Source organism: Orycteropus afer, unplaced genomic scaffold (assembly GCF_000298275.1).
Source record: "Orycteropus afer afer isolate SDZICR_OR568_19922 unplaced genomic scaffold, OryAfe1.0 scaffold00080, whole genome shotgun sequence".
In the NCBI taxonomy this organism is placed as follows: Eukaryota; Metazoa; Chordata; class Mammalia; order Tubulidentata; family Orycteropodidae; genus Orycteropus; species Orycteropus afer.
In genome coordinates, this window is record NW_006921667.1 from 10,196,476 (window position 1) to 10,209,686 (window position 13,211).

At 40.1% G+C, this 13,211-nt stretch overlaps 1 non-coding gene across 1 annotated transcript; it reads left to right on the top strand.

Moving 5' to 3' along the window:
• Positions 1 to 10,715: 10,715 nt before the first annotated feature.
• On the top strand, positions 10,716 to 10,787 carry TRNAW-CCA. The gene has a single exon. It is a non-coding gene; the product is annotated as a tRNA-Trp (tRNA).
• Positions 10,788 to 13,211: the final 2,424 nt, after the last annotated feature.

The following is a 13,211-nucleotide window of genomic DNA, read 5'->3' on the forward strand; positions in this document are numbered from 1 at the left end:
TAACAAACAGCCATTTATTCTCTCACAGTTTAGGAGGCTTAAAATTTGAATTCAAGGAACTCCAAAGGAAGGCTTTCTCTCTCTGTTGGCTCACAGTTTATAAGGTTATTGTCTTCTTTCAATAACTGTGAACGTGGCATTCCTTGGAAATCTCCATGTGTCTTGGCATCAATCTTCCCCTGGGTCTGAGAGGTTCCCAGTGAAGCCACCCTGGGTCCAAAGACCTGTTCCATTCCCAGCTCTTCTTTCTTGGTGGTACTGAGCTCCCTCCTTCTTTGCTAACTTCTCTCTCTTTTTATCTTTTGTAAGATAAAAGATGATTCAGGTCACATCCCAGAGAATCTCCCCTTACATCAGATCAGGGTTCTGACATGATTAAGCATGTTGCACACACACTAATCACCTTACATCAGATCAGGGCTGATCACATCATAGGAGATTTTTCCATCTCTTTAAAAAAAACTCTTTAGCTCTGCCAATAAGCACCCAGGGACACCACCACACTCCACCAGTAAGCCTCAGCCTAAAGGTGCTCAGCTCTCCCACTCCATGGGTCAGTGAGCCTAACTGCACTGACAAGTGCTCAAAGACACCCCATTCCACCAGAAAGCTTCCTTCCCAAAGGCATTCAGCTCTCTTGCTCCTTGGGCCAACTCCCTTGCTGTCCTGTGCAAGTCTCCTGATTCTGCTGCTGTCATTTCTCTGCCACAGCTTCTTGCCATCTGCGTGGTCTCCAGTGTTACAGCTCTCCTTCTGTCCTTCTGTTCCCTCACCAGAATTGCCTTTGATGTCCATAATTCGACTATTAATCTCTTCGAGGCAATCTAGGCTTTTACTATCAGGCACTTTAAGGCTCTTCCAGCCTCAACTCATTACCCAATTCCAAAACTGCTTCCACATTTTAGGTATCTGTTAGAGCAGCACCCGTTCTTCTGGTATCGAATTCTTAGTTATCTAGTACTGCTATAACAAAAATACAACAAGTAAATGGCTTTAACAAATAGAAGTTTCTTTTCTCACAGTTTAGAAGGATAGAAGTCCAAATTTAGGGCACCCGCTCTAGAAAAGGCTTTTTCTCTCTCTTTTGGGTCTGAGGGAAGGTGCTTGTCTTTATTCAACATCAGTGGGCTTGACATCCCTTGGAAGTCTCCATGGGTCTTGGCATGATCTAGGAGGTTCTAGCTCTAGGATCTAGGAGGTTTCCAGTGCAAGTAGCCCTGGGCCCAAAGGATGCACTCTGCTCCCAGTTCTTCCTTCTTGGTGGTACTTAGGTCCCTTCTTTGCTCACTTCTCTCTCCTTCTATCTCTTGTAAGATAAAAGGTGATGCAGACAACATCCCAGAAAAACTTCCCTTATATTAGATCATAGCTGTGACCACTCACCTTAATTCCTTTACATCAGGTCAGGACTTAACACATCCTGAGGGATGTTTACATCTTTACATAACTGCCAAACCACAAAATCATGGCCCAGCCAAGTTGACACATATTTTTTTTTTGACACAATTAAATCCATGACAATATATCAATACTTCAATTCTCCTACTAGCTATTTAGTATTCCACTGCACGTATGAACCACATTTTGTTTACCCATTTATCTGTTGATGGGCATTTAGATTCTTTCCACCTTTTGGCTATTGTGAATAGTGCTGCAATGGATATTGGTGTACAAGCCTCTGTTTGAGTCTGTACTTTCAAGTCTTTTGAGTATACAGTGTATACCCTCCTCACTTATTGACTATCTTGTTATCTGACATTTTACATTCACAACCATAGTAAAAAATCTACTATCCAACTATTTTGTGCATTAACAATGTACATCTGGCAATAACAAATGCCAAGGTGTAAGGCAAGAGCAACATTGGTTTGTTAATGGTTAAGGTTATATATCTGCTCATTAGGCCATGATTCTTAATGGTTTGGCAGTTACATAATGATGCAATTTGGTAAGTAAAGTAATGATATAGTCATCCTCCATTCTGTGATATGATGTGGTCATCTTCCATTTTCTCATAATGCCAATTTTGCATAACAACTTGGTCTTTAGAAACTTACCATGTTGATAAGTAAGGAGTGGGTGTACACCTAAGAGCAAAATTGATGGTGCATATGGTAATTTTAGTTCATATGGTAGTTTTAGTTTTTTGAACAACTGCCACATTGCTTCCCACAACAGTTGTACCATTTTGCATTCCCAGTAGATATGCATAAGAGTTCCAATTTCTCCACATCCTCACCAACAATTGTTATTTACTTTCTTTCTTTCTTCTTCTTTTTTTAATCTTAGCCATGCTAATGGGAGTGAAATGGTATCTCATAGTGGTTTTGATGGCTTTCTGATGGCTAATGTTGTCGAGTGTGTTTTCATGTGGTGGCCATTTGACTGTCCGCTTCGTTGAAATGTCTTTGCCCATTTTATGATTGGGTTACTTGTCTTTTTGTTGTTGTAAAGTTTTATATATATTTTGATTATTAGATTCTTGTTGGATATATGGTTTCTGAAGACATTCTCCCAATTGGTAGCTTGTCTTTTCACCTTTTTGGTTAAGTCTTTTGATGAACACAAGTTTCTTATTTGCATGAAGTTCATTTATTTTGTCTTCTGCTATTTGTGCTTTTATTATATTAGATAATCCATTTTTAAAAGCTTTGCCCATCAGCATTGCCCCTGTATTTTCTTCTAAGATTTTATGGTTTTAGGTCACACAATTAGATCTTTAGTCCATTCAAATTTGTTTTTGTGAGGTATGGATGCTATTTAATTTTTTTGCATTTGGAAAGACAGTTTTTCCAACACTATTTATTGAAGAGATTTTTCTTTCTTTTCTCATTAAATGGACTTAGCAACTTTTTCAAAAATCAGTTGACCATATATGTGTGGTTTTATTTCTGGACTCTCAATTCTATCCCATTAGTCTATGTGTCTATTTTTATACCAGTACCAGGCTGTTTTTATTACTGTAGCTATATAATATGTTTTAAAATGAGGAAGCGTGAGTCTTCCTACTTTGTTCATCAGGGCCTCTTGCCATTTCATGTAAAGTTGAGAATTGGTTTTTCCAATTCTGTATAGAAGGCTGTTGGAATTTTGATTGGGATGGCATTGAATCACTTTGATCACTTTGGGTAGCATTGACAACTTAACAAAATCGAGTCTTCCAATCCATGAACATTGTATTTTCACTGTATAAGTCTTTCACATCTTTGTTAAATTTACTCATAGATAATTTATTCTTTTAGATGTTATTGTAAATGGAATTATTTCCCTAATTTCTCTTTCAGAGCTCTCATTGCTTGTGTTTTTAAATCCAAGTGATTTTTGTTTTTTGACCTCTGCAATTTTTAAAAATTCCTCTATTAGCTGCAAGTTTTCTTGCAGACTCTTTGGGATTTTCTATATATAAGATCATGTCATCTATGAACAGTATTTTGGTTATCTAGTGCTGCTCTGATGGGAATATACCACAAATGGGATGGCTTTAACAAACAGGAGTTTATTCTCTTAGAGTTTTGGAGGCTAGAAGTCCGAGTTCAAAGTGCCAGGCTCTAGGGGCTGGAAGAAAGCTCCTCGACCTTGGGCTTCAACTCTGCCTCTTACTTCCGGCTCACTGAAGCTAGAGGCATCTCTTCACTCAGGCAGCGGCTGGCTGCTGAGGCTGATAAATCCAAGGTCAACAAGTGAAAAGGCACAGTCCCGATCTTACCAAACTACATGGCAGGTCATTGATTCAAGTCTATTGAAAGTCCCCAAATTGGCAGACCATGGCAAGCTGCTGAACAATGACTAGACTAGGCTACATGCAGGGTTCAAGTGTGTCATCAGCTGGAGACCTTCCTCAAAGTTGTGTCTTATATACTGGAAGCAGCCTACATCCCTAAAGCAGCTACTCAGCTGCTCCTGTAGATTCCACCATGGAGTTAATTACCAATCTCATCATGGGGAATAACTACATCCAGCTGCCCAGACACTCAGCCATGCCCAGCCAAGTTGACATACAACCGTAACGACCACAGAGATCATTTTATTTCTTTTTCCAACTTGGAGACCTTTTATTTCTTTTTCTCATCTTGTTGCTCTTTATCAAATTATTTCACATTATTAATTAGTAACATAAACGGAATGATCTCTATGCAAGATCTCCTACTTTTCCCTTCCTCCCACCCTTGGTAACTACTAATAATCTTGGTCTTCTGTATATTTTCTTATTTCATATAAGTGAGATCATACAGTATTTTTCTTTTTGAGACTGACTTATTTCACTCAGAATAATCTTTTCAAGGTTCATCCATGTTGTGGCATGCATCAGGACTTCATTTGTCTTTATAGCCAAGTAATATTCCATTGTATGCATATACCACATTTTGTCAATCCATTCAACTGTTAAGAGACATTTCAGTTGTTTAAACTTTTGACTACTGTGAAAAGTGCTGCAATGAACATTGGTGTATAGGTTTCTGTTTGCATTCCCACTTTCACTTCTTCAGAGTATATACCTAGGATTAGGACTGCTGGGTGGTTTGGTATTTCCATGTTCAGCCTTTTTTATGAACTGTCAAACTATTTTCCACAGGAACTGAACCATTTTACATTCTCACCAGTAATGAATGAGGCTTCTAATTTCTGCACATTTCTACCAACACCTATTATTTTCCACTTAAAAAATCATTGCTATTCTAATGGAGGTGCATTGGTATCTCATTGTGGTTTGATTTGCATTTCCCTTAAGGGGAAAATCAACTCTTGGCAGTGAGCTTCTCCCCCCCACACACACACATACCCCACCCCACCACCCCCTACCCCGGAAAGGCTAATGATGTTGAGCATCTTTTCCTGTGCTTGTTGGCCATTTGAATATCCTCTTTTGTGAAATGTCTGTTCAAATCCTTTGCCTATTTTTTTATTGGGTTGTCTTTTTTGTTGTTATGTTGTAGGAGTTCTTCATATATTTGGATATTAGATGCTTATTGGCTATTTGGTTCCTGAACGACTTTTCCCAATCTGTATTTTGTCTTTTCACTTTGTTGATAAAGTCCTTTGATGGGCAAAAGTACTTGATTTTTATAAGGCCCTATTAATTTATTTTGTCTTTTACTTCTCATCTTTGTTGTCACGTTTGATAATCGGTTAAAAATTAGGTCCTGCAGCCATGCCCCTATATTTTCTTCTAAGAATTTTATGGTTTTAGTTTTTACATTAAGGTCCTCAATCCATTTTGAATTGTTTTCTGTGTATGGTGGCACAGATTCTAACTCCTAACTCCTAAGTGGAACTCCATTTTTCCCAGCATCAGTTACTGAAGAGACTCTTCTTTCCCACTGAATGAATTTAACACCCTTGATGAAAAACATTGACCGTAGATACATAAATTTGTTTCTGGGCTCTCAATTCTATTCCATTGGTCTATATGTCTATTATTACACCACTACCAAGCTGTTTTAATTACTCTGGTTTTATAGAATGTTTTTAAATTAGGAAGTGTGAGGCCTCCTACTTTTTTCTTCTTCAAAATTGCTTCAACTATTTGGGTTCCCTTGCCCTTCTATAATATGTGAGCATTGGCTTTTCTGTTTCTTCAAAGAAAGCTGTCCCAATTTTGTTGCAGATTACACTGAATTCATAAATTGCTTTAGGTAGTATTGGCATCTTAACTATATTAAACCTTTCAATCCACTAATATACAATGTCTTTCTATTTAGGTTTTCTTTGACTCAATAGGAGCTCTGGTGGTGTACTGCCGAAGGCATTTGACTGCTAACCAGAACATTGGCTGTTCAAACTCACCAGCCACTCCTTAGAAGGAAGATTGGGCAATCTACTTCCATACTGATACCACCTCAGAAACCTAAGGAAGGGTCACTATGAGTTGAATTTGACTCAATGGCAGTGAGTTTGGTTTGGTTTGACTCAGTGGTAGGGGGTTTATTTTGGCTTTATTTTAGTAATGTTCCATAGAGTTCTGCGTCCAAGTCTTCAATTCTGGGTTAAACTTATTCCTAGGTATTTTACTTTTCGGATGCTATTGTAAATGTTAATGTTTCCTTATTTATTTATTTATTTTTTTTCTGTTTGCCCATTGTTGATGTATAGAAACATGATTTATATTGACCTTGTACCTTGCCATTTGCAAGATTCATTTATTAGTTCTAAAACTTTATCATGGAATCTTCAGGATTTTCTATGTGTAGGATCATGCCATTTGCAAAAAGAATCACTTTTCTTTCTACTTTCCAATTTGGATAACTTTTATTATTTCTTTTCTAGCCTAATTATCTGGCAAGGACTTCCAGAATGATAATGAATAGTAGTGATGAAATGGGCATTACTGTCTCGTTCTTGATTTTAATGACAAAGCTTTCAGCCTTTAGATTCTTGTAGGGCAGTTCTACTGGTAATAAACTTCCTCAGCTTTTGTTTATCAGGTGCTGGCTTTCTGTTTTCCAAAGTGGCTCGATCACCTTCTATTCTTACAGGCAATGTCTATTGTTATGCTGCAGGAGTTATCATTTATTATTTATTTTTTTTAAATTTTTTTATTCTAAGGGTTTGTTTTACATTCAACATTACACGTACATTTAGTTCACTCCCATTTACCATGTCCAACCCTAACCCAGTCTCCTCCCCTCTCTGCCCAGTAACCCTCCCCTCATGCCCCTCATAGTTATGCATTCCTGTTTGTCCTGCATTTCCTCCATGTGAATGTTGCCCCTCTGGTGCGCCATGGTTGATTGCTCCAAGGGATTAATTTCCATAGAATATGTGGGTACATCACATAGAGTATGTGGGTGGGTTGAGTGGTCTGCATGTACATCTGTTTACTATTGGGCTGAGAGCCAGTCCCTGGGAGTGAGCTTTATTCCAGGCCCAGAATGTATCGCAGGACCATAGTATTGGGGGTCTCACAAGACTCCATCTGACTACTAATTCTGGCCATTACTGTGTTTTTGGATTTTGTTCCACGTTTTTCCTCCCACTCTATCCAGAATTTCCAGTTTTGAGCCTTTCCCAAGTGGTTGGCATTGGTTGCCAGACACCATCTAGTTCTTCTGGTCTCAAGGGCCATTGTGTCCTAGAGCTGATTGCTTCCAAATGCCCTTGTTTTTTTTGCACTCTTTTTCACTTCTGATGCTATCTATTGTTATTTTTTTAAAAGAATTAATAAACATTTAAAAAAAGTCTCAGTTTCTAGTACAGCAAATATCAATAGACAACATGCATAGCTCTTTGGGGGTCCTCAATATTTTTTGCATATACAGGAGTCCTAACAGCAGTTTCCTTCCTGGGTTACCCACTTCCATTCATCCTTCTTTTCTGTTCCTTCCAATCTTCTGAGCTTTGTTTTGGGGCACATACTTATCTTTTGGTCTCATATGGTTGATTATCCTGTGATGTACATTCCTCATGAATGTTGTTGTTCACTTTATAGGCCTATCTGTGGTTTGGCTTCCAGGTAATCACCAGGGGTGGGTTGAGTTCCAGGTCTGAAAGGTGTCTAAGTGCAGTGGTCTTAGGGGTTCTACCAGTCTCTATCAGACCAGTAAGTATGGTCTTTGTTATGATTTTGAATATTGTTCTACATTTTTCCCCCATTCTGTCCAGGACCTTCCATGGTCTCAATCAGAGTGGTTGGTAGTGGTAACCCGGCATCATCTAGTTCTCCTAATCTCAGGGTAATAGAAGCTGTGGTTCGTATGGTCCATTAGTCCTTTTGACTAACTGTTTCCTTGAATCTTTGGTTTTCTTCACTATTCTTTGTCCTGGTTGGGGAACAACACTAGTAGCATTTTACATGCCACTCACTAGACCCGCCATTACTCCCCATAGTCACTGCTATCAGGTCGGATCTGACTCCTAGCGACCCCTCCTTGGGTTTCTAAGGCAATATCACTATAGAAGTAGATCATCCAATCTTCCTTCTGAGGAGTGGCTGGTGGGTTTGAACTGCCAGCCTTCTGGTTAGCAGTCAAATGCCTTAGGCACTGTGCCATACTCACCATAGTAAGGACCAAAACAAAAAAGCCATCAAGTTGATTCCAACTCCTAGCAACCCTATAGGACAGAGGAGAACTGCTCCATAGGATTTCCAAGTCTGCAAATCTTTATGGAAGTAGACTGTCTCATCTTTTGCCCACAGAATTGCTGGTGGGTTCAAACCACCAACCTTTTGGTTAGTAGCCAAATGCTTTAATCACTGTGCCACCAGAGCTCCTCAGTAAGGACCACACTGCAATTTAATGATGTGCCAATACCAAAAAAAGTTTTTGTTTCCGTATCTCAGGAGAAAAGGGGCAGGCCATCATAGATGTTATCGAAAAATCTGAAAAGGGGTTTAAACAGAGTGTCATTGGTCTTTCCTTGTGTGAAGCATTCCTTCCAGTAGATTTTGGACTCTTGACTTCATGGGAAAGTAACTGGTTCTTCTTCACAGTTACTTTGCTGTGTGGCCAATGCTGGAGGTCTTCAAAGGAGAGAAGGGAAGGAAATTTGAATGTGATCAGTATCAAAGTGAAAGACCTCAGGGTCTTCCTAGATCTGTTGCCACCATTCCCCACCTCATCCACTCCTTTCTACCACTAGGGTCCGCTACACACCACTGAGCAATAACGAGGTGACTTACGTCATTGGCTACGTGGAAAGAATAAGTTACCAAGTTATGGGCTGGTCTGACTTTTCCTCTATGAGGACAGATAGTGTCTTCTGGTCCCTACTTTTCTTACAGCCCTCTGGTAGCCACCTCAGGACTCAGTTGATTCCAAATACTTGCTATTCTCACATGTAGCCACAAACACAAAAATTGCCATGATTCCTCTGCTGTCTGACACATCCTCTCCTCAGGAGCCCTCAGAACTCTGGTCTCAGCTGCCAAAAAGTAATTAGAGTAGTGAGACTCCCCATCCCCAAGTTTCTATGGGAATAGCAGGCAGTTCCTCTTTTTCTTGTACAAAGACTAGGGTCCATTCAAGATACTTTTTTTCCTCTGAAGAATATATAATATAGTTTTTCTTAATCCAGTTTTGAGGCCCTGGCTAAGGGGTAGTCACTTCTCCTTTTTGAACAGCTGATTAAATCCACTCCAGTTACTCTCACACTCCAGGATCATTATGCACCTGCTCTAAACGTCCTGGGGCTAGGTATCAACTAGGAGCAGACCCTAATCCCTGGAGCCTGTTTATTTTCCAATTCCCAGGAAATTTGTAAAGTCTAGCTAACCCCAGCCCACCTGCCATATATAAGCTCTTTCTTACAACTCCAGCTTGTTGTTATCCTGTCCCCAGGTACAACCACATGTGCCCCTACCAAGTAACCTCACATTTGGAGCGTTAAGTAATGAGTTTGCCTTTTATCTAATTGAATGTCTTTGCATTGTGCCCCACCATACAGAGAACCTATAATCATACCTAATATTGTGATTATAAACCTGAACACCAGGACCTATGGGTATTGTATTTATTGAATCAAGACTCATGCTTCATGTTCTTAAATAAACAGACCAAGGAGTCCTTGTATTATTATTTGATCATTTTTTAAATTTGAGAGCTTATTTAATCACTAATTTAAAATTTCACCTTTCTTGTTGCTGTTGTTATGAGTCATCTGACTCATAGCGACCCTACGCACGGCAGAACGAAACATTTTTTAAAATGTTATTTACACTGTAACTGGAAGAGACTGCTAGTATTCTCACTTAAAAGTTCAAAAATGTATCTAGGATATGTATGGAGCAGTCTAGGGGTGAAAACTGAAAGAGGGGGAAAATTAAAAAAAAAAAAAAAACGCACAAAAAACTCACTGCCCTGGAGTGGATTGGACTTACAGCGATCCCTCCTTGGGTTTCTGAGGCGCTATCTCTATGGAAGCCGATAGCCCACTCTACCTTCCAGGCTGGTGGGTTTGAACAGCAGCCTTCTGGTTAGCTGTGAAATGCCTTAGGCACTACGCCTAAGGGGTGTAAAAACAGCACAAAATTTTAGCAGTCTCTGGACGTTGGAATTTCCAATGACTTTTTCTTCAGTACACTGTTCTGATTTTCCTCAAAGAAAATGCTTCCTTTTATAATTAAAAATGAAATAAAACCATTGAGATTTTCTAGCCAACAATGTTTCCTGGCTATGGAAACTCCTCCCGCCACCTCTGCTTTCCTTCTTCATTTAAAGGAGACGGGAAGAGGGTGAAGAAGCCACAGGCTCACAAGGTAACCGGCATCTTCGCGTTTGAACGTTTATCAGATCCTAGGATAACATGTTTTTTTTTTTTTTTTTTTTTTAGGCAGCCTTGGACCCTCACAATAGTGCCGCCATTTTACAGCGAAGTAGTGGAGGAAGGCGAGTTATGTAAACTCTATCCCCGGTCGCGGAACCGGCTCACTAGTCTACCGCCTTTCCGGGTTGCCTCCTTGTCTCCGCCGCCATCTGGCCAGACCCCTGCGTCCCCTCGGCCCTAGCATTCCCCGGCCCAGAGTTCTCTTGCCCTTGCTCCCACCACTTTCCGCCACGTCGCGGAGAGGAGGAGCTGTAGTCCCCCAGCGCCGCTCAGCCTCGGATGCCACAGAGCTTGCCTGTTTCAAAGAAGCCGAAAGCCAAGACTGGAGCTGTTTCTCTTTTTAAATATGAGCTCGAGTTCAGGAGGGAAAGCTTATCCTTTTGTAAACCTCGCGAGCAACGGGACCACGGTGGCAAAACGAGCCCTTTAACGACACAGAGTTCCCTCCTCTCTGTGACCTCGTGGCGCAATGGTAGCGCGTCTGACTCCAGATCAGAAGGTTGCGTGTTCAAGTCACGTCGGGGTCATTGTTGCTTTTTTTTTTTTTTTTAATTTATCTGTAGAATAATGTAATGAGCAGATTCTATGTCGTAAATGACAATATTTGGCCACATGCAAGATCTTTTATTCTTACAGCACACAGAAAAGCCCATTCTTTTTTCCTTTTATGGGGGAGGGGGAGAATGTTAATACATTCGCGATGGCGAGACAATTGCCTTCTGATGACTGACGGGCGGCACCACACTGAGCCTTAAGAGTAACCCCCCCCTCCCCAGGAAGTGGGAACTGACCCGGCCAGCATAGGCGGGTGCCACCCCCTCCTCACGTCTTGGACTGACTCTTCCAGTGACCACAACTCCCCTGCTTCCCAACTCACCCTCCGCAAAGCCACGCCCATTTCTTACCTCCCCAAACTCACCTTTTAAAGTTGTTGTTTTGTTCCAAGGGAAGAGTAGAATATTTATTAAGCTGAGACCACGTTGTTGTTGTTAGGTGCCGTCCAGTAGGCTCCCGACTCATAGCGACCCCATCTTGTACAACAGAACCTGCCGGGTCCTGTGCCAGCCTCACAATTCACAATCCTTGCTATACCTGAGCCATCCTTGCAGCTACTGTGAGGGTCCTTCCCGCTTCATTTACCAAGCATTATATCCTTCTCCAGGGAATGGTCCCTTCTGACAACATGACCAAAGGAGGTGAGAGGAAGTCTGGCCATTCTCCCTTCCAAGGAGCATTCTGACTGCACTTCCTCCAGGACAGATTTGTTCATTCTTCTGCCAGGCTATGGTACTTTCAGTATTCTTCTCCAGCACCACAACCCAAAGCATCAACTCTTCTTTGGTCTTCCTTATTCATTGTCCAGCTTTCACATGCATATTGGGTGACTGAAAATACCCTGGCTTGGATTAAGTGTGTCCAAATGTAGGGTGATCCCTAAAAGACTAGTGATCAGTAATTGATTGCTATACAGACGAAATAAGAAAAAAAAAAAAATTGCTTAAACATATCAAGACTTGAATAATAAAATTAACAAGGTTGGCCAAATGGATGGCATAAATGGATGTTGTCAGGTAGTCCCGGAGTTGCAAAGGATTCAGTTCCTACAACTCTGACTTAACTCAGTTCTGACATAAATTCCATAGCTCATCCTCCCCGCCCCCATAGTTTTCACTGTCTTATTATTATTGTTATTATTAGTGTCTTAATAAATCTGATCTTTATTTGCCTTTGGGGCTGGCTGGAAACATTACTTACAGATATGATGGTATCACCAAATTACATACTGCAACATTGTATGTAGAACATATTACTAACGATAAGGTGTACAATAAAAAAATTCAGGTGACTTGTGGTAACTCAAATGTGTCATAAGTGGGGAATTACTTGAATTTAGCATTCTGCATACAACAAATAGAGAACAATGTTCTTGAGTACACATGGAACACTTTATAAAAACTTTACCACATTTTAGGCCATAAAGCATATTTCAACAAATTTTAAAGCACAGATATTATTCAGGCAATTTCTCACACAAAATTAAACTAAAACTCAATAGGAAAAATATAGCTTCTTATACTATTTAAAAACACTTCAAAATTACTTCATGAATCAAAGACAAAAATTAGACATTTAAACCCACTGCCATCTAGTTGATTCTGACTCATAGCCACCCTATACAGCAGAGTAGAACTGCCCCACAGGGTTTACAAAGGCTGAAAATCTTATACAGAAGCAGACTGCCTCATCTTGCTCCCAGTCAGCAGCTGATGGGTTCAGACCACCAACCTTTTGGTTAGGAGCTGAATGCATTAACCACTGTACCACCAAAGCTCCTTTATTCAACACACACACAGAAAAAAAAAAACAAACCCACTGCTGTTGAGTTGATTCCCACTCATAGTGACCCTCACTGGGTTTCTGAGGTGGTAAATCTTTATGGAAGTAAATTGCCCAGTCTTCCTTCCACGACTGATGGGTTTGAACCACCAACCTTCTGATTAGCAGTCAATTGCCTTAGGCACTGTGCCACCAGAGCTCCTTTATTCAACATAAGGGAAAGATAAAACTATCACTAATTGCAGATGATGTGATTGCATAACTGCAAAACCTAAACGAATCAGCTGAAAAATTACTAAAAAACAAAAAGAAAAATCAGTAAGGTAGTGAGATACATAATGAATGTATAGAAATCACTAGTTTTTAGAAAATCAACCAATAACTAGTTAAAAAGAAGGGAGTAAAAGAGGACAGAGGTGGGAACAACACTTTTCACATACATTTTATGTCATTTTGAATTTTTGCCACAATGTGAATGCATTATCTAATTTTTTAAAAAATAATTTTTTTTTCTTCTTCTTTTTTAAAATTTATTGTGATTTGGGTGAAGATTTACAGAGCAAATTCACTTTCCATACAGCAGTTCACATATACTTTGTCTCATGTCATTGACC